Here is a 26,759-nt window from a genome sequence, read left to right as displayed (position 1 = left end):
GGATGCACCACTTGCATAGGTTTAATACTTGTAAATAAATGGCTAATCACACAAATCACTGCAACAATAATAGTAAACATTGTTTAATGTTAATCCTTGCACTCCACCTCTTGACGCATGGACATTCCCATGCGTCAACTCACCAAACCTGGATCCCTGTCTTAAAGAAAAAGATTAGCTAGAACATGTCCCAGGCAACATCAGGGCACCTCCTCCGGAGTAGCTCCGTAACCCTGCAATAAAAGATGTTAGCGTGTGTTGCATATTAAGTTTGCTTAACACCTGGCTCTCCCAGGAGCCTGCATACACACCATCACGGCCAGGAAAGCAAAATCTGGAAGTGAAATCAAACTTCATACCTGTAAACAATTGTATCATAAGAGTAATAAGCATTCAACATCAGCAAGACAAGTGTCATGTGCAGGTTTTCTCAAATCAGTAACTACAACTATTACCCTAATTCACCTCAGACATGGATTATCCCATGTACTCTGTTAACATTAATGTAATCAGTGACTTCTCTTAAGCAAAGTCACTCCACTCATATATTATTATTATGGGTTCAAAAGTGGCCAGCAAATGAGCCCATAATAAACTATTCCATAATTACCGTAATCTCTTATTTGTTTTACTCATGTCACTTGTCCGCTTCAGCTGAATCTTCTAAATGCAGTCTCAGAAAAACAAACATTAGCAATACACATTGACCATCCTGGTGGGCAGGCGTCGGCCATCCACATTCCAGAGGTGCCATAAAACACCATAAAGTTAACACTCGCTGTGGAAAAAGTAACACTGGTCTCATCACAGTATGTCTCAAACTATATTAATTTCTCCATCAACATATAGCCTGTAACTACAGTTTTCTTCACACATAAACCCAGAAATCATGTAGTAGAGAAACATTAGCCAGTATTCCTATAAATCACATGATCAAACACATGAAGAACCGTAATGCTGTAAAAACGAAAATGCAAATGTTAGCGCTTGCGCAGGCGTATGCATACTTTGTCACAGTTATCTCTGTGAGCACACAAGCTAGTGAATGACACACACATAGTAAATTCACAGACACAGAAAATGGCATTTAAAATGTTAAATCATCACGCAACCTCGAGTGTTGCTGTCATCTTTCTGCTCCTGTAAAGGGAAGCACACACAGACTCATCTGCACCCCTGCCAGGCGGGGGTCAACTTCACACAGTCGTGTTACATCAGTAAAGTCTTGTCAGCTTTTGTCAGCTTTTACCAGTCAGTCAGTTTTGTTTTCCTTTCACTCACTCATTCATGCATTCATTCTTTCTTTCTTTGCTGATAGTGGAACCTATCGTCGCATTTAGTTTCCACTCTCAGCAAAATGACGTCATTTCAAAAAGAAAAAGAACTTTTAGATGGGATTACCTCGCTGAATCCTTTTTTTTTTTTTTTTTTTTTTTTCACAATAGCTGGTGGTCTGCAAAATCACCGCTCTCACTCACAATCAGAGGCAATCACTTTTGCACAGTGCACAAAAACACTGTGATGTCAGACACATTCACACTCACTTTGTCAGCTGCATAAATAAATCATATGGCTGGAGATATGTGCCATGGTGATCCATAGGCATGATCACACGTTTATTTAATTATTTCCAACCCAACAAAACAAATAAACAAAAACATGATGCTGATGCTATGAACACTCCACACACAAGAGTCAAGATTCAGGAAAACTGCTCATGGAAACGCTGCACACTCCAGTTATCACAGTTAACATAGTGCTGTTTCCCTCTCTTAGAGTAGTTCTCAGACAGCTCTCGATCTGATAATGTGTAGCCTGCTCATCAGCTCAGAAGAGAAAAAAAAAACTGCAACGCAACATCACACAGTAGTTGCTCTGCCCACAGCGGCAAAGTCTTACACTTTCATATTCAATTCAGCTTCTCCATCATGTACTTTTAGATGTTTCATACAGGGTTGAGCATATTAGTTGTTTTCACAGATGTGCTCTATATCTCAACAATGGCTCATAATAAGACGACAGTCTTCCACACAGGTCAAGTGCCTCTATGCACTTCATTAGTTTAAATATTTATCTATATCACTTCACCTCACATGTCATTGTACTGAATTTAAGCAACCACAAGCTTAATGTAGATTACTTTTAACAACTATCCACCTCAATTACGTCCATGGTCTGGCACACAGGCTGTTAACATTTTGTGTCAGGAAGGGGTGGGGGGAAAGCCACCCACCAGAGCACAGCTGCTGATGTGGGCTGGCCTTTTCCACACACTCCTGGTTGCTTAGGAAACCCATGATAACAACAACAGCTGCTGACGTCACACACCACGCGGTCTGCTCCGCACACACAACAACAACAACGAGACGACGACGAAAATGACAATAACACAAAATAGGCCTACTCCGGACTCACACCGGACCGCTCGGGACCCTAACCCAGCTGTGGGACGCTCACCCACTCGCGCGACAAAACCCAATGAAGGGACGCTCGGGACACACACCCAGGGCGATTTCAAAACCGGACACACACCGGACGCTTGGGACCCTTGGGCGATTTAACCAAAACTTCTTTTTCGGGACACAAACCCAGTTATCGCTCCACAAAGCAGCGAACTTCTCAACGCCTCACACAGTGGCGGAGACTGCACAATGACACGGTTATAGAGTCGGCCTCTTTAAACTTACTTGGCATTGCTTAGAGTGTAATATCAGCCCGAATCCCGCCGACCGTCATTCATCGAGGAGAAAAGACAGACCGCGAATCCACAGGAACTTCCTGGCTGACGTAAGTCTTTCAGCGTGCCTCTCCTCCCCTCGGTGAATGCGATTCCAGGGCTCCGGCATCGAAGGACCAATTAATGATAGGTTTGTAGCATAAACCTATTCGCTGGAACGTTAAGACAATATAATTACACTGCAAGCAAGACGCAAGTAGGCAAACTTCTTCATGGTACTCGTGCACGGGAGAGAACCAGACAAACGCCGTTCCTTTGCTTGACCCCAGTAGCTCTCGTCCGTCCTCCCGTAACACTGTCCTTTTATTGAGGTTACATGAATATGCATAGGTTCATTAACATACGACGTCTACATACAAACAAAGAGTACCTTGCCTGTGTGTGTGTGTGTGTGTGTGTGTGTGTGTGTGTGTGTGTGTGTGTGTGTGTGTGTGTGTGTGTGTGTGTGTGTGTGTTGCTGATCAAAGGGTCAAACATCCTTGGTCAGGAAGAGGGTAGACTAGACCCCCCCCGGTGAGGAAGTCCAGCAGTTCATCTAAACAGAAAAGCACTTAGACTAGAACAGACGTAGCTATGTTAATCCTACCATAAAACAATTAAAACAAGATGCGACCTCTTCCCGTGCTCCCAGGATGTAGGTGTGCATTCTAGTGTGGAATGCACACCAAGCCTCTGTAGCCTGTTAAAGATCACACAACTTATCACTACACAATTGATTATACACCTCTAAGCATCTATGGTTAAATATTTCTAAGCATAAATAACAATCAACAATACAAACTCTAACAGAGGTTTTATTCAGATGCCATCCTTCTGCTTCAGTGGCAAATAAATTTGGCAGTCATTCCTATATACTTGTCTTTGAGTGAAGATTTAAGGTGATAAGACATGTAAATAACTACCACTTGAATCTGTACTGAAGCTCAGTATTTGACACAGTTCATGTTCACTGCTGTAATAGCTAATAATGATTAATATAATAATAACTATAATATTGGCCATATTATATTTACATTACCAAAGTGATATGACTTTAGTCTCATGAACAACATTAGCTAATTGTTATTTACTAACTAATCTTAAATGACTGTTCAGTACAGAAATGAAGCCCAAAAATATGTTTTACTGTCCTGTGGTCTCAGCCTCAGATACTTATTAAATCACACAAAGCTCTTGTAGAAACAAACAAACAAATGAACAAAATATGTTCTCCTTCATTTCTGTCAAACAAAGTTGTATGACACGTTTCCAGCGGTTAGTATCATGGTTGCTAGGCAACCTGGGAATTGCGATGGAGACTAGACTAGCCCATGTGTTTGCAACAAACTTGCCGTTTATTTTGCAAATCGAGCTCAACACTGCCCCTAACGTCCTGGGGCCCGTTCTTCGTACCTCGCTAAGTAAGTTAGCTGGATTTGATTGTTGACGATTTCGCCTGATCTTGGATCGTTCGGTTCCCCGAAGCTCATCCGGGACTTGCTGTCATAGCAACAGAGCCGTAAGCGTAAACAGGATTAGATCGCGGCCACGCAGGTATGTCCGCTTCATTTATACGAAAGCAACAGCGATATTCCACCACTGTTTCACCATAAATAAATAACATCAATGTAACTAAAGATAATGCAGCACCTGATCCATTTATTGATTTCACACATACATACAGGTCATTTCCTAAAAAAAGGGAAATGTACTATTAACATTCTATCACATGTATGTGATTATTACAGATGTAATTCATATTTCAGAGTAGCAATTGCAAATTACTTTGTGTAATCAAGATGAGAGACCACGGCTATAAAAGCGAAGGTGGATTTGGGAAGCCTGTTGCAGCCATGTCCTGTCCGTATACGCGAGCAGCCCATTGCGGAAGGTGCAAGATTGATAAGGAGAGTTTTCAGAATCCAGCGTATATTGCGGGACAGACAGGATCCTTTAGCTCAGCGCGACAGTGTGCTCATAGAGAGATATCGATTTTCCCGTGAGGATATTATTTACTTAACCAACTTGTTGACGAGGGGGTGCAGGACCACCACCTGTCTTTTTTTTGCTCTGCCCTTTTCTTGGTTGCTGTTATAAACAAACAGATTATTCCAGGATCTCTTTCCAAGAGACGAAAAGCAATATAAGTGATAAATATTACCATTCTGTAGAATATTCTTATATTTCACTTTTACCTGTTCCCATGTTCTAGTGGGTCCTGTTGTGGCTCTAATGTGAAAGGGGATATAATATAACATATTATAATATAATATAATGTAATATAATATTGGATAATATAGTGTGATATGATAAATCTACCCTACCGCCTACTGGTGTTGGCCAGAGGGGCCGATGGCGCGATATGGCAGCCTGGCTTCTGTCAGTCTGCCCCAGGGCAGCTGTGGCTACAACTGTAGCTGCCTCCACCAGTGTGTGAATGTGAGAGTGACTGAATAGTGGCATTGTCATGTGCTTTGGGTGCCTTGAAAAGCGCTATATCAATCCACTCCATTATTATTGTTATTATTAAATTACTTACGAGTTTAATTTGTCAGCAACTTTCTGCCAGCCCTCTCTCCTTGCTTTTGCAGCCTTTGCAGTGTTCCCTTGCGTTCTGATTAAACTCTGAAACTCCTGAAATCCCTCACTCAAGAGTTCTTGCTCTGCTGCCGAAAAATACCGAGCCGAGCGCGCTCCGTCGACATTTTCGCCGACCAATCAGAGGGTTGCCGATCAATGTTTCCACTATCGATGCGTAGCCCCTTTTACGACACCCAGTGATGTCACATTACTGCGTCCAGCTGTACTAATCGTCAACAGCAGGTGTGTTCGGGGAACCGGATTAGCGAGCTCACGGTTAGCGCGATGGTTTGGTCTTGGATGTGTCATTTGATCTTGGATGTAGTAAGCGACGTACGAAGAACGGGCCCCTGGGCCCTATTTCAGGAAGCCGGTTTAGAAAACTCAGAGTGAAAAACGATACGCAGGGTTGAGTAACCCCGAACTGTCCAACTCGGAATATTCGGTTTCAGAAAGGCTGATAACAATTAGTTCAATCAACGCGGAGTTGCTTTAACCCCAAGTGAAGCGCGTGGACAAGGATACATAAAGCCCTGATAAGCGGAGCACAGATTAAGCGAGTCACCATGGAGACGGAGGGAAAGAAGGCGCGGTCAATGTATTTTACAGCGCTTGAGGCCGAAATTCTGATGGCAGCATATGCCGATAACATGCAAATTCCGCGGAAAAAAGTAACACAGCCACAGCTGCAAAAGAAAGGGAGCATGCATGGCAAAACATAGCCGACAGAGTCAATGCGTGAGTGTTAATATAAACATTGATCTAGGGATTTCCACCCATTTAACACATTATTTTATCATATGTTATTTTATTTGTTATTTTATACATTTTGTGATGTGATGTGAGCGCAGGTGCAACCCAACAGGCCCCAAACGTGCCTGGCAGCAAGTAAAAATGAAATATAAAAATATAGTCCAAACAGGTGAGGTGTAATTGTATTATGAGCCACAGTGCTTGGTCTGTTTGTCCGATGTAAATCAATTGCAGTTAGAGGCTACATTAATTTTCTTTCTGTAAGCACTTATTGAAATTATCTGAGCACATTACAAGTACATATTTGCTTACTCTGTATGCTCAAATGTGGCCCGTTATAGCCAACAGAAAAAAAGCGGAGGCCCGAAAAACAGGTGGGGGTCCTCCACCACCACCACTCACAGAGGCTGAGCAGTTGGCCCTCAGCCAAAACAGTGGGCGCCCTGTGGCCGAAGGCATCTCTGTGGGGACATCCTCTGAGTCAATAACCCCGCAAGACACAAGTGCCTACATAGGGGGTAAATTCAAAATAATACATGATGTGCATACATCCTTTCTTCACAGTCACCTTTGCAGTGCTACTTATTCATTTGATAAACTCTTTACCATAATGGATTATTTTGTAGTGAAGTTATTTTCCTACTGATTTTGCCTTCCCTCAGTCTTGGTTGTCTTTGAGAGCATAATGACAATGAAGTGTAAGGTGATTGGTATGTTTGTTAATTGCCATTTGGTCCCTTGTAAGTTTAAGTGACCTGTATAAACCTCATATTCTATCAGTTGATGGTGGTGGTGTACTGCATCTGGTGCAGCCTCCTGTTGAGCCAGACCAACATGCAGTTGTGAGTAATACTCCACAGATTATATGAGTTTACAGTAGAACAGTAATGTTGTTTTTTTCTTTACTACAGGAAAATAATGAAGAAACATTGACAGCTGTTACGGAGGAGGAAGCAACAGAGACACTTTATGAGGTTTACATCTTTTAATACTTTGTGTACAGGAAATACAGGCGACCAATAAAGCCAGTTGAACAAAAAATCTGTTTATTCTTCTTTCAACATGTTGAGGTGATGGGTCAAAGGAAATGATTGTGACATATGGTGTCTCTGACTGCTCTTCCATCTTGTATGTCCGTGGGAGGGTCAGGATGTTCATGGTTTGGATCACTGCTGATGTTTGGTTCAGAAGGACAGTGTTCTCCTCTAATTGTGGCAATGTTGTGAAGAATCACACATGCCACAATAATGTCACATGCCCTTTCTGGGGTGACCCTGAGTCTTTGCAGGCACTGGAACCGGGCCTTAAGCATTCCGATAGTCATTTCAATTCTGGCTCTTGTCCTGCAATTAGCCAGATTATATCGCTGCTGTGGGCCCGGTTCAGGGTCAGGGTAAGGGGTAAGCAAATAGGGTAAACATGGATACCCCCTATCACCAAGCAAGTAGCCAGTGAGCTCTCCTAAGACAGAAGGATACACTTCAGTTCAAATGTCCCTGAAGCAATTGGTCTTTATATATTTTAAAGTATTCTCAACTCACCATGTCCAAATTTTGTGCTCAGTGTACATTCACGGAATATTTGTGAGTCATGGACAGAGCCTGGCCGCTTGGCTTCCACATTTGTGATAATGTTGGCAGCATCATATATGATCTTCACAGTGCAGAGAACACAAATTAGCATCCATTACTATAATGAAATGATTTGTTAGTTTGAAATGCTACAGGGAACTATGTACCTGTACATTAATGCTGTGGAAAGACTTCCTGTTCACATAGTCTCCTTCATTTACTGAAGGAGCAATGATTGGAATGTGAGTGCCATCTGTACAGCCAATCACGCCTGGGAACCCTGAAAATAAATGTAAAATTTAAGTAGTAGTCCAAGTATCACCACATCATAAATTAAGTTTTGGTCATCCTGATACCTGCAATTTTGTGGAATCCCTCTTTGATAAATCTTGTGGGTCTATGACCGGGGAACACAAACGAGTGCAGGAGACGTTTCAGTGCAACTGTAACATTCCTGACTGCCCGACAGACGGTAGCCTTGGAAACGTGCTCAGCGTCACCAATATTATACAGAAAGCTCCCGTTTGCAAAAAACCGAAGTGCAATACAAATAATATGTAATGAACTGAGAGCATGTCCGCGATGTGTCACATGAGCAATATATGGCCTGAGGATGTTATCCAAATAACTTATAGATTGTGCTGAGAAACGGTAACGTTCGCACAGAAAATCATCAGGAAATGATAAAATGTCCAAACGCGCTCTGATCACTCTCTCCCGGCGGAGAGCTCTGCGGAGAATTTGGGCTTCACGATCTACTGGCTCTTCAAGGAAGGGGCACGCCATGTCCGACACTTCCTACTGTCAGGTTTCCGACAAAGAGGCGGGGACAGTCAGGGTTAGTTGTAGTAAACCTGCTAGGGGGCAGGTTAGCTTCACGGAGTGTGTCGTCATAGTGACTCACTGAGGCTTCATCTAAACTCGCTTTGTGAAACCGAAAACCCAGAGTTTTCGTTAACTCAGGGTATACTTACTCAGTTTTTCCACTAAACCGGCTTCCTGAAACAGGGCCCTGGAGCACTTCCGTTGTGTTTTGGAGTTTGCATGTGTTTTGGATTTTGTACATGTTTTGGATTTTGCATGTGTTTTGGAGTTTGTACGTGTTTTGGATTTTGTACGTGTTTTGGAGTTTGTACATGCTTTGTCTCTAGGGGCCACCGTAGTTATGTAACCGGACTTAACTTAAAGATATAGTGCACCATAAAAATCAGACAGCAGTTCAAATCCTAGATGCTCTCAGTTCACTTTTAAACTCTCATTCCAGGAATAATAATGAATCATTATAATTTTAACAGCCTCCAAAGGTGACGCACAGGTGATAAGTGGTAGTTGATGGCAACAAAACCTTTAAAGATCAGGGCCCTATTTCAGGAAGCCGGTTTAGTGCAAACTCTGAGTAAGTAAACCCTGAGTTAACGAAAACTCTGGGTTTTCGGTTTCACAAAGCGAGTTTAGATTAATTCCGAGCGAGTTACTATGACGACACACTCCGTGAAGCTAACCTGCCCCCTAGCAGGTTTACTTCAACTAACCCTGACTTTCTCCGCCTCTTTGTCGGAAACCTGACTGTAGGAAGTGTCAGACATGGCGTGCCCCTTCCTTGAAGAGCCAGTAGATGTTGAAGCCCAAATTCTCCGCAGAGCTCTCCGCCGGGAGAGAGTGATTAGAGCGCGTTCTGACATTTTATCATTTCCTGATGATTTCCTGTGTGAACGTTACCATTTTTCAGCACAATCTATAATTTATTTGAATAACATCCTCAGGCCTAATATTGCTCATGTGACACATCGCGGACATCCTCTCAGTTCTGTACATATTATTTGTATTTCACTTCGGTTTTTTGCAAACGGGAGCTTTCTGTATAATATTGGTGACGCTGAGCACGTTTCCAAGGCTACCGTCTGTCGGGCAGTCAGGAATGTTACAGTTGCACTGAAACGTCTCGTGTACTCGTTTGTGGTGTTCCCCGGTCATAGACCCACAAGATTTATCAAAGAGGGATGCCACAAAATTGCAGGTATCAGGATGAACAAAACTTAATCCATGATGTGGTGATACTTGAACTACTACTTAAATTTTACATTTATTTTTACGGTTCCCAGGCGTGATTGGCTGTATAGATGGCACTCACATTCCAATCATTGCTCCTTCAGTAAATGAAGGAGACTATGTGAACAGGAAGTCTTTCCACAGCATTAATGTACAGGTACATAGCTCCCTGTAGCATTTCAAACTAACAAATTATTTCATTATAGTAATGGATGCCAATTTGTGTTCTCTGCACTGTGAAGATCATATGTGATGCTGCCAACATTATCACAAATGTGGAAGCCAACTGCTCAGCCTCTGTGAGTGGTGGTGGTGGAGGACCCCCACCTGTTTTTCGGGCCTCCGCTTTTTTTCTGTTGGCTATAACGGGTCACATTTGAGCATACAGAGTAAGCAAATATGTACTTGTAATGTGCTCAGATAATTTCAATAAGTGCTTACAGAGGGGAAATTAATGTAGCCTCTAACTGCAATTGATTTACATCGGACAAACAGACCAAGCACTATGGCTCATAATACAATTACACCTTACCTGTTTGGACTATATTTTTATATTTCTTTTTTTTTTTTTTTTTTTTTTTACTTGCTGCCAGGAACGTTTGTTAAATGGGTGGAAATCCCTAGATCAATGTTTAAATTAACACTCACGCATTGACTCTGTCGGCTATGTTTTGCCATGCATGCTCCCTTTCTTTTGCAGCTGAGGCTGTGTTACTTTTTTCCGCAAAATTTGCATGTTATCGGCATATGCTGCCATCAGAATTTCGGCCTCAAGCGCTGTAAAATACATTGACCGCGCCTTCTTTCCCTCCGTCTCCATGGTGACTCGCTTAATCTGTGCTCCACTAATCAGGGCTTTATGTATCCTCGTGCGCGCGTTTAACTTGGGGTTAAAGCAACTCCACGTTGATTGAACTAATTGTTATCAGCCTTTCTGAAACCGAATATTCCGAGTTGGACAGTTCGGGGTTACTCAACCCTGAGTATCGTTTTTCACTCTGAGTTTTCTAAACTGGCTTCCTGAAATAGGGCCCAGGCACAGAGCCTTTGACAGTACAGGAGATCCAAAGGCACTCTTAGGCCTGAAGAGGGCAGCACGATGTGCCAAGCAGCTACTTTAGCACAAGCTTAGAACGTTTGTCGATATTTCAGAAAGCCTCTTGCAAATCTTATTTAATTGTGTAACATATCGTGCCAAATCTAGCTTTTTCTATTAGTGTGTGTGTGTGTTTGTGTGTGTGTGTTTAGGGAGGGCATGCATTACAGGCTGACCAGGAGTCTAAGAATTTAAAAAAAAAAAAAAAAAAAGAACCCTGATTTCGATAAATAGTGGGAATATTCTTCAAGGGTTTCTTCATTTGTTTATTTCATTTTGTTTTCAGGCATTTTCCTTCTGAAACCTTCATAGATCTGCCTCTGAGCCTTTCTTGCCTTTCTTGTTTCCCTGTGAAACAGAAAATTGCAGAAAGGACACAATTATTTATGGATATCAGGAGGTCTGTGTGTGTGCTTTTATTAATTCAAGTCAAAAGATGACAAATTCATGACACATTTATGATTTAAGACATTTGACAACTTGAAAGATTTAGACCCCCCCCCCCCCCCCCCCCCCAAAAAAAAAAACCAAAAAAAAAAAACCAAAAAAATATGTGGGAGGAACAAAAACTTGTAGGATAAAAATTTATAACCACAGTGGAAGACAAATAAAAGGACTGAGCAAAGAGTAATGAGATTTTACTGCATCATCTCTCCAGGTCAACAGTTTGCAGTTCTTATTTTTTATGATGGTGCTGTTGTAGAAAGATGAAATAAAACAGGAAAACAAAAATAATTACCGTTACAAGAAATTTAAGTTCTTCTGGCCTGAACTCTAAAACCCCATTAAGTCATTGTATTGAGTGCCTTACAACATCAAGCAGCTTTGTTTACCACCTGGTATCTACTACAGAAACTGTTCCTGACATCCCCATAAATACATCACCTGTCTACCAGAACCTTTTCTGTATTTTACACATTTTCTTCATGTAGAAAAACTGAGACATGCTATATAAGATATATCATGGATTAGATATGTCATTAAAAAGCTTTACATTAACAGAAAGCTTCACTCATCCAGACCCACTTAAGAGCGGGCAGTACACGTCATCTTTTTCCTCGATTTCAGCCAGCAGGAGTTGGCCATGGATTTTAAAAGCTGCCATTACCCTCTCCAGTCTATAGGCACACTTTTTAGTATCACAGATAACAAAAGTCACAAAAAACCCCATTATAACAGACCAAACAAAAACAACAACAACAAAAAAAACCCTCACTTATGGACATCAACCTAACCCACACACTACCCACCAGAGATGGGCAGTAACGCGTTACTGTAATCTGATTAATTTTTTCGAGTAACGAGTAAAGTAAGGGATTACTATTGCAAAAACGGTAATTACCGTTACTTTCCCGTAGGAATGCTGCGTTACTGTGTTACTAAAACCGTGATTTTTTGCGAGAATGTCTCATGACAGTGACGTAAGCGAGTGCGCCGTTAGTGACAACAGCCGTGTGCAGATCAACAGTGGATCACATTTCGATTGTGGGAGAGAGTATGAGCGTGCAGCGTTTAAAGCGTGGAAGTACTGACCTTACTTTGAGTTTGATTCCATAAAAAGTGACAAAAACATTAGCGTCCATCGTGCGTGGGAAGAAAACTTCTTTTTACAGCGAAAAAACCCCCTAAACTTCCAAACAAACACCGAGTGCGCAACGACGTAATGGGAAATTCACAGAGAAACTCACGGATTCTTCAACTGACCGCGGCACACCTGCACCAGGGTAAACCTCCGCCTACCGCAGTCCTGCTTTACAGGTGAAAATAGAGCAACAGGACCGCTGAGTCTTTGACTTTATTTATGTTCTGCTGTGTTTTACTTGCATCTATTTGAAAGAGTGAGTGTAAACACAAAAAATATTTTACTTTATGTGCTGGAATGTGTGGAATATAGTTTTAAATGTTAAACTAATTTATTCAACTCAGAGAATGTTGCATATAATTACATTTTTGCTTGATGCATAAAGTTAAAAGATTAAAACTAATAAAACAAGTTAAAAAAAAGAGACTTTTCCATTTGATTACATTTTGTATGATGGATTATGTAGAAAAAGTAGAATTGGGCTGAAAGATCTATCGCTTTATTACCTCTTTAGGTTGTAAATCGTGTTTTTAAAAAGTAACTAAGTAACTAAGTAATTAATTACTTTTGAAAATAAGTAATCAGTAAAGTAATGGGATTACTTTTTGGGGTAAGTAATCAGTAATTAGTTACTGATTACTTTTTTCAAGTAACTTGACCAACACTGCTACCCACTGCTTCCTACCTTCCTGGGAGGCCTCCACATGCAGCTGTGTGTGATCAGAGGGACACTGGGGGGTCTCTTGCCTGAGTACTCAGACCCCCCCCCCACTTCCACTGTTGCCCCTGAGGCTGTCCCCCGAAAGGTCATGAGTTCGCCACGAAGGCGATCAATCATTATCTGCTGGTTCACCAGTTGTTCTGTCTAAACATTTGCACAGAGGTGCACATTTAAAGAACAAATGATAACACAGCAGACATGCATTAAATTCATCTTTTAATTTTTTTCCCGTAAATAAAATATACTGATTTCTGCATCACAGAGCAGCTCTTTATTGCACTGTTCTCCTCCTCAACTGTATGCGTAATCGCTGCTTTTCTTCCTCTAACAACATAAGGTGAGTTTTCCTCTCTTGAGGGAGTTTCTCGAGTTCCTCTTTTACCCGTCTCAGTTCTGCATCTTTCTGCTGCAACAGTTGCTTGTCTATGTGGAGAGCTTCCTAAGCATACAAAAGAGAAACTGGATAGGATAGCCAGCCTATAAAATTGTACAACTTGGCTTTTGTCTATGTAAACAGTTTGATCCAGTTGAGCCATGCTGCGTTTATTCACATCATCTTCTCATAAGCTCTCAGAGGATAAGATGTTCCAGACGAAATGTTGACAACTTGTAACGGAAACAAAGGAATAACCAATGATATACCCATGGCTTTACTTCTTTCTACAGCCTCAAATCTAAACGGGATGCAGTCATTCTTAGTTTACATTAGCTATGTCTGTGGTTTTTAAAAAAAATCCATATTAGACTTCAGTTCTTTAACGGCAATTCCATCAGCAGTTTGAAATGATTTCAGTCTGAATACACTTCTCCTATTCTGAATAGCAGGTGTCACAGAACATGGAGTGTTCAGGTAACAGGACCCCAAAGCAGACTCAGCACACCGCAGCTCAGAACTATGTACACGTTTTTATTGAACTGAAGAATCTTTTAACAACGTTAAGGAAACTGAAAAATAAAGCCCACGCCACGGGGGGAAACGAGGAGCGTGGAGCCCAGGAGCACAGTAATCGGGACCGTGGGGAAACTGCAACAGAAAGGGGAGACAGAGTTAACAGCACGCAGATTGTCAAGAAATGAACAGCTAGACTTCATAAGTAGCCGAGGCTTACAAGTAGAGCAGGACTGTGGAGCTTGGAGGGGAGAGGTGCCCATGAAGGGAATCCTAGGGAGGGAGGCAGTCAGGCAGGATGACAGGCAGGCCACAGGCTTCCACGCCGAATGCTGGTCACACTGGGAGGAGACTTACAGACTGGCGAGGAGAAGCCGTCAGAGCTGGCTGAAGTAGTCCTCCGGTGATTGCCTCAGATGAGACGCAGGTGATTTGGAGGCGGCCCAGCCCGAGGGTGTGGCCACCGCAGCCTCCCACGGCTCCCTGGATGCTGAGCCACAGGCCGTGACAGCAGGTATCTAAGAGGGTACAGTAATATATCATGTATTCTAATTTTTGCCTCATAACTTTTGCACTGTCCACTCCTGCTGTGACAAAACAAATTTCCCACGTGTGGGACTAATAAAGGTTATCTTATCTTATCTTATCTTATATAAATAAAACACCAAGCTCATTTGTTGTTGTTTAATGTGTCAGGCATGTCCACATGTTGGAGACACTAACCATCTTTTACACTTCAAGGCAACCAAATAAAAATCTCAGAGTTTTTTTTGCTTTACTTTTTATCAATTGATTGTAATCAAAGTGTTTGCGATCTCTTAATGGCAACATCCCTTTTAAAATCTTTTATAGTTACCTGGCATTTTTTTTAGCTCTTCTCTGAGGTTTAATGGAGCAAAATGGTCTCCCTCCTCCTTTGAACACTCCATACGAGTTGGAGGTGAGTGACTGACAGCTCTGAGTCTCTCCTGCAGCCGCTGCCTGAAAGAAGGACTTGGACGGTTCTGAATGTATCGGGCAGTAGATGCAAACTTGAGGACGCCCAGGGTCTCAGCTACAAAGTGGTGGGAGGGGCTTACACACGCCACCATTAGCGTGTGGGCGCTGCCTCCTAATGAGTCACGAAGGAGTCGAGTGATCTTGGCATTACGGTATGGTACGTGTGCACTGCCGGAGTTGTTACTGTGCCGATTTTGACTTCGGTCTGAAAGTGCACGGATAACGTTGCCCAGTGCAAACAGGCCTGTGTTGATATGAGCAAACTCTTTCAGTTGTGTCCCGGTGTTCTCAGTTTTTCTAGCACATTCCGAGCCTGCCAGGTCAACCAGACAGAGCTTAGAGGAGCAGACAGACTTAAAGGAAGAGTTCTTGCTGTTGTGGCAGGATAACACGACCTGAAGGGTGAGGATGGTATGAGAGCGACTGGAGCGCTCGTTCATTCCTGTGGTGCTGGTGTGCCGCAAAGCATTTCCCATCTTTACAATGCTGAGCAGCTCCTCTGCCAGTGTTGGGAAGGTTACTTTTAAAATGTATTCCATTACAGAATACAGAATACATGCCCCAAAATGTATTCTGTAATGTATTCCGTTACGTTACTCAATGACAGTAACGTATTCGGAATACTTTGGATTACTTAATATATTATCATGCTTTTTACAACAACGTGAATGTACTATTGCTGTGTGATTTATTACTATTACTGAATGTCCGCGACTCCGAACCGTAGTAAAGGGACCTCTGACTAATACCGGTGCGTCGCCCCACAGCCGGAGATTAGGACTTCGGAACTGCCGGCTGTGGTGAGTGGAAAAGACGCTCCGTCTGTTTCACCAGTTCATATGACTGTTTATACCGGGGCTGTGTTCGTTGAGTCAGCTGCTCAGCCGGTAGCTCGGTTAGCTGCCCAGCAGTCGCTAACTCAGTCAGCCGCTCAATCATCACCTCCATTACAGTCACAGTCAGACCCAGTAGACACAGTCCATAGCCCAGTCAATAGCTCAGTTGGCAAGAGATTCATCAGCCTTATTATCAGTTAAGCCAGCCACTCCACCACCTGTTACTACTTCGCTACCTGTAGCTCAGTTGCCACCAGTTCAGCAGCCTGTCCACTCATTTACCCAGCCTGTATCCTCACAGCCTCGTTACAAGCAGGGAACACACTCCACACAAACTTTTGCTGGTTCATTTAAGCTGGCCATCTCAGAGACCGTTGCTCCCTCTAGGGCCTCCCCAGAGGCTGGGTGTCAGTCACCAGCCAACTCTGGACCCCTAGAGGTCAAGACGCCAGCACCAGCAGCCTCACCGGAGAACTCACCAGAACAGTCTCGGCTCTCAGCACCCCCTGAGAGTTCAAGTGAGTTCACCCGTCCGCCTCAGTCCTCTGCTGAGTGTATTGGGGAGCACTTTCAGCCCTCTGAGGACTGTATCCCACTGTTGCTGCCTGAGTCTAGCCACTGTGCTGCTCAGTCCCAGCCAGTGTCCACACTGGCAGAGGTCTCCGTACCTGCTGCTTCAGAGACTGGTTCCACTGGAGGGCCTGAGGAGCCCGTCCGGTCTCAAGTCATGTTAGCTGGGGGTTCAGGTGAACCCAGCCACCGTCCCGCCTCGTCGGCTGGAGGGCCTGAGGAGCCCGTCCAGTCTCACGTCATGTTAGCTGGGGGTTCAGGTGAACCCAGCCAGCGTCCTGCCTCGTCGGCTGGAGGGCCTGAGGAGCCCGGCCAGCCTCACGTCATGTTAGCTGGGGGTTCAGGTGAACCCAGCCAGCGTCCTGCCTCGTCGGCTGGAGGGCCTGAGGAGCCCGGCCAGCCTCAAGTGTCGTCTGCTGGGGGTTTAGGAGAACCCAGCCAGCCTCAAGTGTCGGCTGCTGGAGGGCCCGTGGAGCCCGTCCAGCCTCAAGCCACGTCTGCTGGAGGGCCCGAGGAGCCCGTCCAGCCTCATACCACGTCTGCTGGAGGGCCCGAGGAGCCCGTCCAGCCTCATGCCACGTCTGCTGGAGGGCCCGAGGAGCTCACCCAGCACCACGCCTCGTTAGCTGTGGGTCCTGGAGGACCCAGCCAGCACATCTCCACATCACCTCCTGCAGCATCACCGCCGTCAGGTTCCGCAGCCGTCCCGCTGCCGTCAGGTTCCGCAGCCGTCCCGCTGCCGTCATCCACGCCTGGTCCGGCCTCCGCGTCTTCATCATCTTCGCCTGGTCCAGCCTCCGCGCCTTCATCATCTTCGCCTGGTCCAGCCTCAGCTCCGCCCTCGTCTGGTCCTGCCTCGTCTGGTCCTGCCTCGTCTGGTCCTGTGGTTGCCACGCCGCCGTCGGTGCCAGCTCGACCCGTTCCGCCTCGCCTCTGCCGGCTGTTTTCCGAGCCTCTAAGATGGCATCATGGCCTTCGGGGACGGCCTCCGGAAAGAGTTCGTCGCCGCCGCTGGCATCGCGGCCGTCCTCCGGACCTGCTCGGTGGCCGCCGCTACCTTCCAAGAGGTCGGCCTCCAGAACTGTTTGCCCGTTGCCGTGTGCACGGTCTGCCTCCTGAACTGTTTGCCCGTCGTTGCCGTGTGCACGGTCGGTCCCCAGAACTGTTTGCCCGTCGCCACCGTGTGCATGGTCGGCCCCCTGACTGTGTTATGGACTAGTGAACAGTCGTGTTTTGGTTCTGGACTTTCGTGCTCCTGGTTTTTTGTGTTTCGGGCCCTCCTTCCTGGGCCCCCTCCGCCCGCCCTGGCTTGGTGCTTGTGCTTTTTGTTTGGGGCTGTCGGGAGCCAGCCCTTTGAGGGGGGGTACTGTCACGGGTCTGGGTCCGTTGGACCCAGTATGTGGAGTTTCATGTTTTTGTTATTCCATGTTTGAGGTTATTATGTTTTGGTTTTAGTTTGCATCAGGGATTGTTTTCTTGTTCTCTTGTTGTGTTTATGATGACGATTATGATGTTTATTATTTGAGTTTCATGTTTAACGATTTGTTCTCGGTTGTATCTCACGTTTAGTTTAGTTCAGGTTCCATGTGTCATTCTGTCTGTCTCTCAGTGTCAGGTCTGCATCTTGGTGTGGTGTTCTCATTTCCTGTTTTATTGTGAAGGTCTGGGTCTCATGTGAGTGTGTTCAGTTTTACCTCTGTCTCGTCTTGTTGATCATTCCCAGCTGTGTCCACCACCTGTGTGTAATTCCCCTGTGTTTCTCTGGGTGTATTTAAGTCATGTCCTCCGTTATTGTAGTTGCTGGTCCGTCTGTGTATTCCACCCTGCCTCATCTGCGTTTCTACCATGTCTCACCCGTGTGTTCTCCCTGCTGTCCGCCGTTAGTCTCTTCTGGTCGTTCTCGTTAAGGTTTGTGCTCTGTAGTTTAGTTGATCCCAGTATAGTTTAGTTCTAGCTCCATTTGCCGCTTGTATTTACTTTCATGTTCAATAAACCACCTTTACACCTTCACGACTGCCTGCATTTGGATCCTCCTTCATTTCCTCCACACGGCTCACCTCACTCGCCGTGACATTTACCCCTGGCCTCTCTTATATATTTATCAGAGAATGACAAAATTCTACCCCAATCTTCTTTAGAAATTGCACAACTCAAATCTCTCTGCCATATAATCCTCAAGTTTTCACATATCTCTTTTTTTGGATTGTTAAACAGTTTGTAGAAAACAGCTGCTCTATGTGCTGTACTGGACAATTCTAAAAACTCCACCATATTTGAGCTTTGAGTAAATTTTCCTTTGGTAATACAATCCCTAATTTGTAAATATTTCCAAAAATTATTTTCTCTTATCAAACCATATTTTTGGGTTATTTCAGCGAATGACATAAACACTCCCCCTGAGTAAAGATCACTTATCCTGTGTATGCCTTTGACAAGCCATACTTCCAGAACACTGTTTTTCGCCCAATCTGTACAGCGGTGTTGTTCCATAGCGAGGTATAAGGTTGTCTTAAATGAGATGCTCCACACATCTTGTGCACCTCTACCCAGACAGCTTTAGAATACCCGAGCACTGGGTTATTATGAAAGTCTTGTCCATTAATTGCTGAGCCCTGTGAGAGAACATCCAAGGGTGTAAAAGGGCTCACTAGTTCCTGTTCGATCTTCATCCAGCTCAGCTCAGAGTCCGAACCTGTCCAGTGCTTGGCCAGTCTTGACATTTCAAAAGCTAAATTAAACAACTTCACATTTGGGAGGGCCATTCCCCCAATGTCTTTAGAGGCCCACATTTTCTTTATATTCACTCTTGGCTTCTTGTTATTCCACAAAAAATCTTTAATTAACTTCTCAAATTGACTAAATATGTGTAAAGGAATTCTTACAGGTAACATCATGGAAACATAATTGAACTGTGGGGCCACCATCATTTTAATCACATTAATTTTACCCCATAGTGTAAGATTCAATTTACCCCATTTATCCAGATTTGTTTTTATCTTTAGGAGGAGAGGTTCCATATTTGAAAGCATAATATCCTCCAGTTTGGGTTTTAATAATATTCCTAAATACTTCATACCTGAAGGTAAGTACTTAAAATTGAATGGAGTAATGTCATCTAGAATGACATGATGCTGATAGTGGCATGCCTTCCGATTTGTACCAGTTTATCTTATAACCTGACAACCTTGAAAATGACTCAACACATGTGAGTAGCGCTGGTAGAAACTGCATGGGATCCATTAGTACTGCTAAGATGTCATCAGCATATAGAAATAACTTGTGCTCCATACCCCCTGCATGAACACCTCTGACATCCCTGTTAGCTCGAATAGCCAAGGCCAGTGGTTCCAGAAATATTGTGAAAAGCAGCGGGGACAAAGAACACCCTTGCCGGGTCCCGCGAATGAGATGGAAAAACTCTGACACCAATCCATTTGTCAAAACTGCTGCCCTTGGACTTGCATATACAGTTTTGACCCAATTACAAAATCCAGGCCCAAACCCGAACCTTGCAAGGGTTGTCATAAGGAAGCCCCATTCTACCCGATCAAAAGCCTTCTCAGCATCCAGTGAGAAGGCCGCAACCGGGGCTAGACTAGATTTGCTTTTGTGCATGAGATGAAGAAGTCTTCTAATGTTATCACCTGAGGACCTATTCTTAATAAAGCCAACCTGATCACCATTGATGATATCTGGTAATATTTGATCCAGGCAGAAGGCCAAAACCTTCGTCAAAATTTTGCAATCGACGCCCAAAAGGCTTACTGGCCAGTAATTTGATGGGTCCAATAGATCCCTATCCTTTTTAGGAATAAGGGAGATTAGTGCCTCATTAAATGTATTCGGTAAGGAACCTATTTCTAATGCCTCAAGGTAAACTTTATGCAAGACTGGAGCTAAAATATCAATATATTTCTTATAATAGTATAATATAAAAGTAAGGCGCTATATAAATACAGGCCATAATACTCAATCGGGAAGCCATCCAAGCCTGGCGATTTCCCATTTTTCATTGATGAGATCGCAGCTCTGACCTCTTCTTCAGTTATAGGCGCATCCAGCCTTGTTTTCTGTTCCTCAGAAAGAGTAGGTAATTGTAGACCTGAAAAAAATGTCTTCACCTCCCCCTCATTAAGTGCACCAGCAGAGGTATACAAATCTTAATAAAATGATTTGAAAATTGAATTTATTTCTTTTGATGAGGTTACCACTTGGCTGTCTTTCTTAATCATAGATATCGTGGGTGGCTGTAGCTCAGGTGGCAGAGCAGGTCAGCCACTAATCAGAAAGTTGGTGGTTCGATCCCAGGCTGCCTCCTGGCTGCAAGCCAAATATCCTTGGGCAAGATACTAACCCCGTGTTTGCCTACTGGTGGTGGTCAGAGGGCCCGGTGGCGCCAGTGTCCCTCACTGGGGCAGCTGTGGCTACAATGTAGCTTGCCATCGCCAGTGTGTGAATGGGTGAATGATTGAATGTAGTGTGAAGCGCTTTGGGGTCCTTAGGGACTAGAAAAGCGCTATACAAATGCAGGCCATATATTATTTAAATTATCTTGCTGCTTCAGTTGCCTTGCCAATAGTCTACCATTCTTTTCGCCACCTTCATAAAATTTTGTTTTAAGCCTAAATAAGGCATATTCTGCCTTTTTGTTATAAATGTCATTCAGCTGGTATTTTAATTTACATATAGTCTGGTATTTATAATTTGAGTATTGTCTTGCTAAATCCTTCTCCAATTCTCGTATTTCTTTATCTAAGGTTTTTTCCCATTCTAGATCACTTTTCTTAACTTTTGTTGCATATGCAATTATCTTTCCTCTTATATATGCTTTAGACGCTTCCCAAACTGTGGCTACTTTATCTGTGGAACCCATATTGATTTCAAAGAAAATTTTAAGATCCTTTGTTAACTCCTCACTAAAACTTTTGTTCTGCAACAACATCGTGTTAAGCCTCCAGCGACCCCTCTTTGTTCTATCTGTGTTTAAATCAATTTGCAACTCTACCGTGGCATGATCACTAATGGCAATGGCACCAATCTCACAGTCGACAACTGAATCGACCAAAGACTTTGATATTAAAGCGAAATCTATCCTCGAATATGTTTTATGACAATTGGAGTAAAATGTATATTCCCTTGAACTAGGATTAACTAACCTCCAAATGTCTACTAGGCAAAGATCCTCTGTCAGTAAATGAACAGCCTCTCTGTCCCTGGGTGTAGACCTACCCCTGGGTTTCTAGTGATGGGATTTCCGGCTCTTTTTAGAGAACTGGCTCTTTCGGTTCGGCTCACTAAAAAGAGCCGGCTCTTTCGGCTCCGAACCGGCTCTTCAGGTTGTTTTGTTGCTTTAATTAATTTATTATTAACAACAATATAAAATTATGCACAAAAGGAATTACTAATGTAAAAAAAAAAGTGGTTTTATTTATATATGTTTATATATAAATATATGCGGTGGCTCCTAGAGACAAAGCACGTACAAACTCCAAAACACATTTCTAGCATGAACTGAACTTCCAAAACGGAGCTACCTAGATCACTTAAATTACACAATTGAAAGCATGAAAGCATATGTGTATTGTTTGTGTATTTATACACAAGCATTCATATATAGTCAAATAATAATTTAAAAAATGTTCATTTACCTGTTATTACCACACACCAAATCCGGTCGTTGGTACTTGCTGGCTTGTGTAGCTGTAACGCTTCCAGCTCTTCATAAATCACAGACGCTCAGAAAGGTTGGCTTTTCACAGTTTATTCCTGCAGAAGACATAAAACACACTCAACAGGTGTCTTCTGATGGTATCAGCAATTGTAGCTCCCTCACAGTGCAAACGCGCACTGTGTTTACAGACTTACAATTAACTTTTTAATAAAGAAAAGATGGAAAATAATAATTTCTCCCATTTTACAGTCTGTCACACTGAATTTGTATACAAAAAGAAATCTTATGAATAATAAAATACATTTCACAATCGTATAAAACAAAATAACAGGATAACAGAAGTATCACGGACTAAACATTTCCCTCTAGTGGACAAATTAACAATAGCGCATTACATTTTCACTTGCTTGTGCTGTATAGACAAAATGACTGTTAACAAGCTCACGTACCTGCAGAAGACATAAAACACACTCAACAGGTATCTTCTGATGGTATCAGCAATTGTAGCTCCTACAATGTAAAACAACATCACAAAAAGCACAGAAAAACAGTAAATCCAAACACATTTCGTGCTATGCGCAGCAACCACTAGGGGGCTAACAAAAGCTTACTGCCAAAGAGCATAAATACGGCAGAAACACTGTTTAACAGCAACCAGCCTTTGTTTCGGTTACACAGAAACTTTTTAATATCAATATGAACCTATGTTCATATTGATATGTGAGGAGCGGAAGCCTTATGCTGGGCTTACACTTTGCGATTTTTGGCCCATTTTGAGCCGATTTTTGAGTCGTGCGACCGTTTTGGCGATCGGCCCGATTTTGGCCTTCATCGTGCGTCGTGCATCGTGTAGTATACGTGGGGTAACGAGACGCGATTAACACCTCACGACGAGCTCCCGATCATCAATCGCTTGGTCGTGAGGATTTCGTGAGGGTGTCACCGCAGTTTGTCACACTGCGCACGCGCAAACACAAATGTCAGCGGAAAAGACGGCGCAGCACGGCAGTGCAGCGTGTGATCTGACACAAGCGATTCGGGATGGGTACCGGTGTCCGGTGCCATGATGGCACTGGTTCTGACATAAACGGTAGTAACCAGACCGAAAAGCAGCGCACATTTCGGTGCTTTATTTCGGTGCTTTTTTTTCCTGAGCTGTGATACACTTCTAGCCAATAATTTTACGTTTCCGAGGATAGTAGGCGGGTCCGGGTACGTGCGTTCTTTTAGAGCAGAGCTACAGATTAAAAATGCCCAAGGCGAAGCGGTCAAAAGTCTGGCTGTACTTCACAGCAAAATATGCAAACTCAGCAGCCTGCAACAAGTGCTTTAAGCTGATACTGTGATACTGTCAAAGGAGGTAACACCTCAAATCCGATGAAACAGCTGGCGACGCATAGCGTTTTTTTAAAAGCCCAGAAATGCGCCGTATGATAGCTTGCTGCGAGACCTCACACCGAGCACATCTACTGTGCGTGGGTTGCCTGTTATCGGACCCAGAGTTAGCAATATCCCCCAAAAACCCCGAAGAGGAGAGTCCTGGCCCCTAGCCCTGTCAGTGTAGCAGAAATGATGACGGATGATGACGGCAGCAGCAGCCGTTCTTCTCTGCGTGAGTAGCTTAATGTTGTTCGTGTGTAATTTACGTTGAGTAGGCTAACCACGTTATTACATTAATGCATGTAAGGTGAACTAGCAAACATCATCATAGCTACATCCGGCTGTCTTCTTGTTTGATGGCAGATACTCCCTTCACCCTGGCCAAAAAGGCTAAAATGACCAAAGAAAAAGTGGAAAACAGTTAAACATGAGAGGTTTTGGACAAAGTTTGTGTTTTTTCCATTGATTAAGCACTGCTTCCAGCCAAGAGTGATACCATATATGCCCCATAGCTGCAGAAAAGGCTAACATTGTTATCTTTTTACAAAAAACCAGCTGAACATCAGAGGTTTTTGGACCAATTTTGTGTTCTGTTTTGGAGTTTTTACGTGTTTTTTATGTGTTTTGGAGTTTGTACGTGTTTTGGAGTTTGTACGTGCCACAGGGTTCGTACGTAATTTGAAGTTTGTACGTGCTTTGTCTCTAGGGGCCACCGTAAATATACTTTTATTTATTCACTCCACATAAAATGTAATAAATAAATCATATAATACAAAAACCAACTATTCACATTTCAACTTTTAACTATTTCAATTTTCAGCTTTTTCCTTTTACAAATTTAAAGTGAAACAACACAAAACACTGCAAACCACAACACAATTAAATATAAATTATAATATGATAACAAAAAGAACATGCACATTCTCTGTCATATGGACCTGCATGAATAAACTTTTTGAATCCTTTATCATCTGCAACTGAAAATAGTTGTGGATGATTACTATACCTTTCTAATTTGACTTGTTGTCCCTGGCTCTCTTTCTCTCCCTCCTGCTCTGTTCCTGTGATACTGGTGTAACTACCGCCCCTCCCCCTTCTGCCCAGCGTAAAGCACAAGGCTCATGTGCTGAGTGAAGCGGAAAAAAATTGCGAGAGAGAGAGAGAGGGTGAGAGAAAGAAAAAAACCTGACGGCTCGCAATAAGGAGCCGGCTCGCGTCGTTCACGTCAAAGATCCGGCTCTAAGAGCCATTTCGTTCGCGACCGACCCATCACTACGATCCGCCTATTTGCCTTTACGTTTCAAGTGGGTGGGGTGCCAGCTTCACTCTGCTTTTATGTTCACTTTCACAGACACGGCGCATTTACACAGAGGGGATATAGCCTACTGGCTCTGTGAGCACGTGGCCACGTCGAGACCGTCCACATAAATCACAGTGTTGAGCGTCTCTAATTGGCTCCTCGGGTATGCGCGCACGTGCGGGCTTAAGTGGAGAGGAGGCGGGGGCGGGGAGGGAGGGGTAGTTTTACAGCCTGACTAAAGGTAGAATATCCTACCACGGGTAGTGTTTGTGTGCTAGTGTGTGCTTAAAAATCGATTCTCCTGCTGCTGTAGGTGGATGTACGAAGTGCCGTCCAGTAAGAACATCTAAAGGTGGAGGTTTAGCTGCTTCAACTGGTCACACCTAAGCTCCATCAGTGATGCCATCAAAATCAGAGTCCAATCCACACCAGCTCCACCATCATCACTCACATTTCCACACAAAACCTGTTAGACTGAGCAGTGTGCTACCTGTTTACTGTTCGATTACCATAAGACAAGCATGCACGTGTTTTTGAAACTTTGCAGTTCATAGTGATTCTGGTTGATTTGTTTGATGTTTGGCCTTTTTATTTTTATTTTTTTTGAAGAAAACAAGAAATTATGTTGTATATTTTTTTGGTAAATTGAGGTATCGTTCAGTTCATCGTTCATTTTGTTTGTAACAGTGTGTGTCTACTGTTTGGTGTTTGGCCAGCAGTGTTCAGTAACAGTAAAACTGCAGCAAATCAACGAGATGAGCTCACTACAGCTCAGGAAGCTCACGGATTCAGGCAGTAGTTCGCTTGTGGGATAGCAAAAAGCAAGGAAAGCACTCACCTGTAAATCTCCCACACCTTGATAATGACTCTTCATAGATAGATCGATAGATAATGTATTTATCCCCAAGCAGAAATCAAATATCCAGCAGCTCAATTTAAAAACAAACATCTCTCCAGTCATAAATCAACAGATTACCTCCTATCTCCCAAAATGACTCAAAAAATGATGGGTTTATTATTTCACCTATTTAGCTTTGTGCATGGTCTGTGACATCATCTTCAAGCCCTGCAAGGGACTTTAAATGTGGCGTATGGATGATGCAAATCCAAACTAGAAAGGTGGATGTTGGTGGGTTTTGGAGCTATTGTGTGGAAAGGTGTAAATGTACCATTGTTGACACTTTGGAGAGCCTGTGGCGTGCGTGTAGTGGTGGTGGTGGGGTTCCCGTTCTCGATTGCTTGGTAATTGTTTTGTTAAAGCAGCGTTTAATAACAGAGTCAGTTTCCATCAGAGTCAGTTACCATGGAGATGAGGGCTTTCCTGCTCTTCCATTCTGTGCGCCTCCTCCCATCACTGCTGTGTGAGATTCAGCTTAGCAAAATTAATGCCGTAAATGATTGCAAGGTGCCTCTTAATACATATTCTTATGTCATTCACACACATGCGGAGCGATGCAGTAAACTTTCAAGGGCATTATTTGTTAATATTAAAGCGAATACGGCTGTTTCTTCAAACACATACGAGCACATCTTTCCACAGACCCCCACTGAGGCTTTTTGTTGTAGCTCTCATCCAGAATCTCACCCACATATATCGAAGGCTTCACTAACAAGAGCGAGGACTCGCTGTGCACCCGAACCAGTGAAACGTGAGGCAAGGCTTTGCTTCAGTCAGCAAAACTGCATGGGAGGAGCAAAGAAGACGGGGCTGTTTAACTGCACGAAACAAAAACAAAAATAGCTTAAATAAGATGATTAATGCAAATATTATTTGGTTAAATACATTATGCAGACATTTCTTGTGGATCAAAGAATAACAAAGGCATGAAGCAGGGACAACAAGCAACCTGTTTCTCAAAATATAGAACTGAAACAGGTGGTTAGTGTTTACCCTCATACATTTGATTGGAAAATCAGAGCTTCCACAGGAGTAAATGTCTTATTGTGGCCAGACTTGGACTCAGTTATCTGAAGAGGATTCCCATGATGACCTAATAAAGGCTCCAGCAAAACCTGAGGTCTTCATTTATTTCCTCACTGACTCTA

Source organism: Rhamphochromis sp. 'chilingali' (genome assembly GCF_963969265.1).
Source record: "Rhamphochromis sp. 'chilingali' genome assembly, chromosome: 5".
Classification (NCBI taxonomy): domain Eukaryota; kingdom Metazoa; phylum Chordata; class Actinopteri; order Cichliformes; family Cichlidae; genus Rhamphochromis; species Rhamphochromis sp. 'chilingali'.
Note: the sequence above shows the minus strand (reverse complement) of the source record.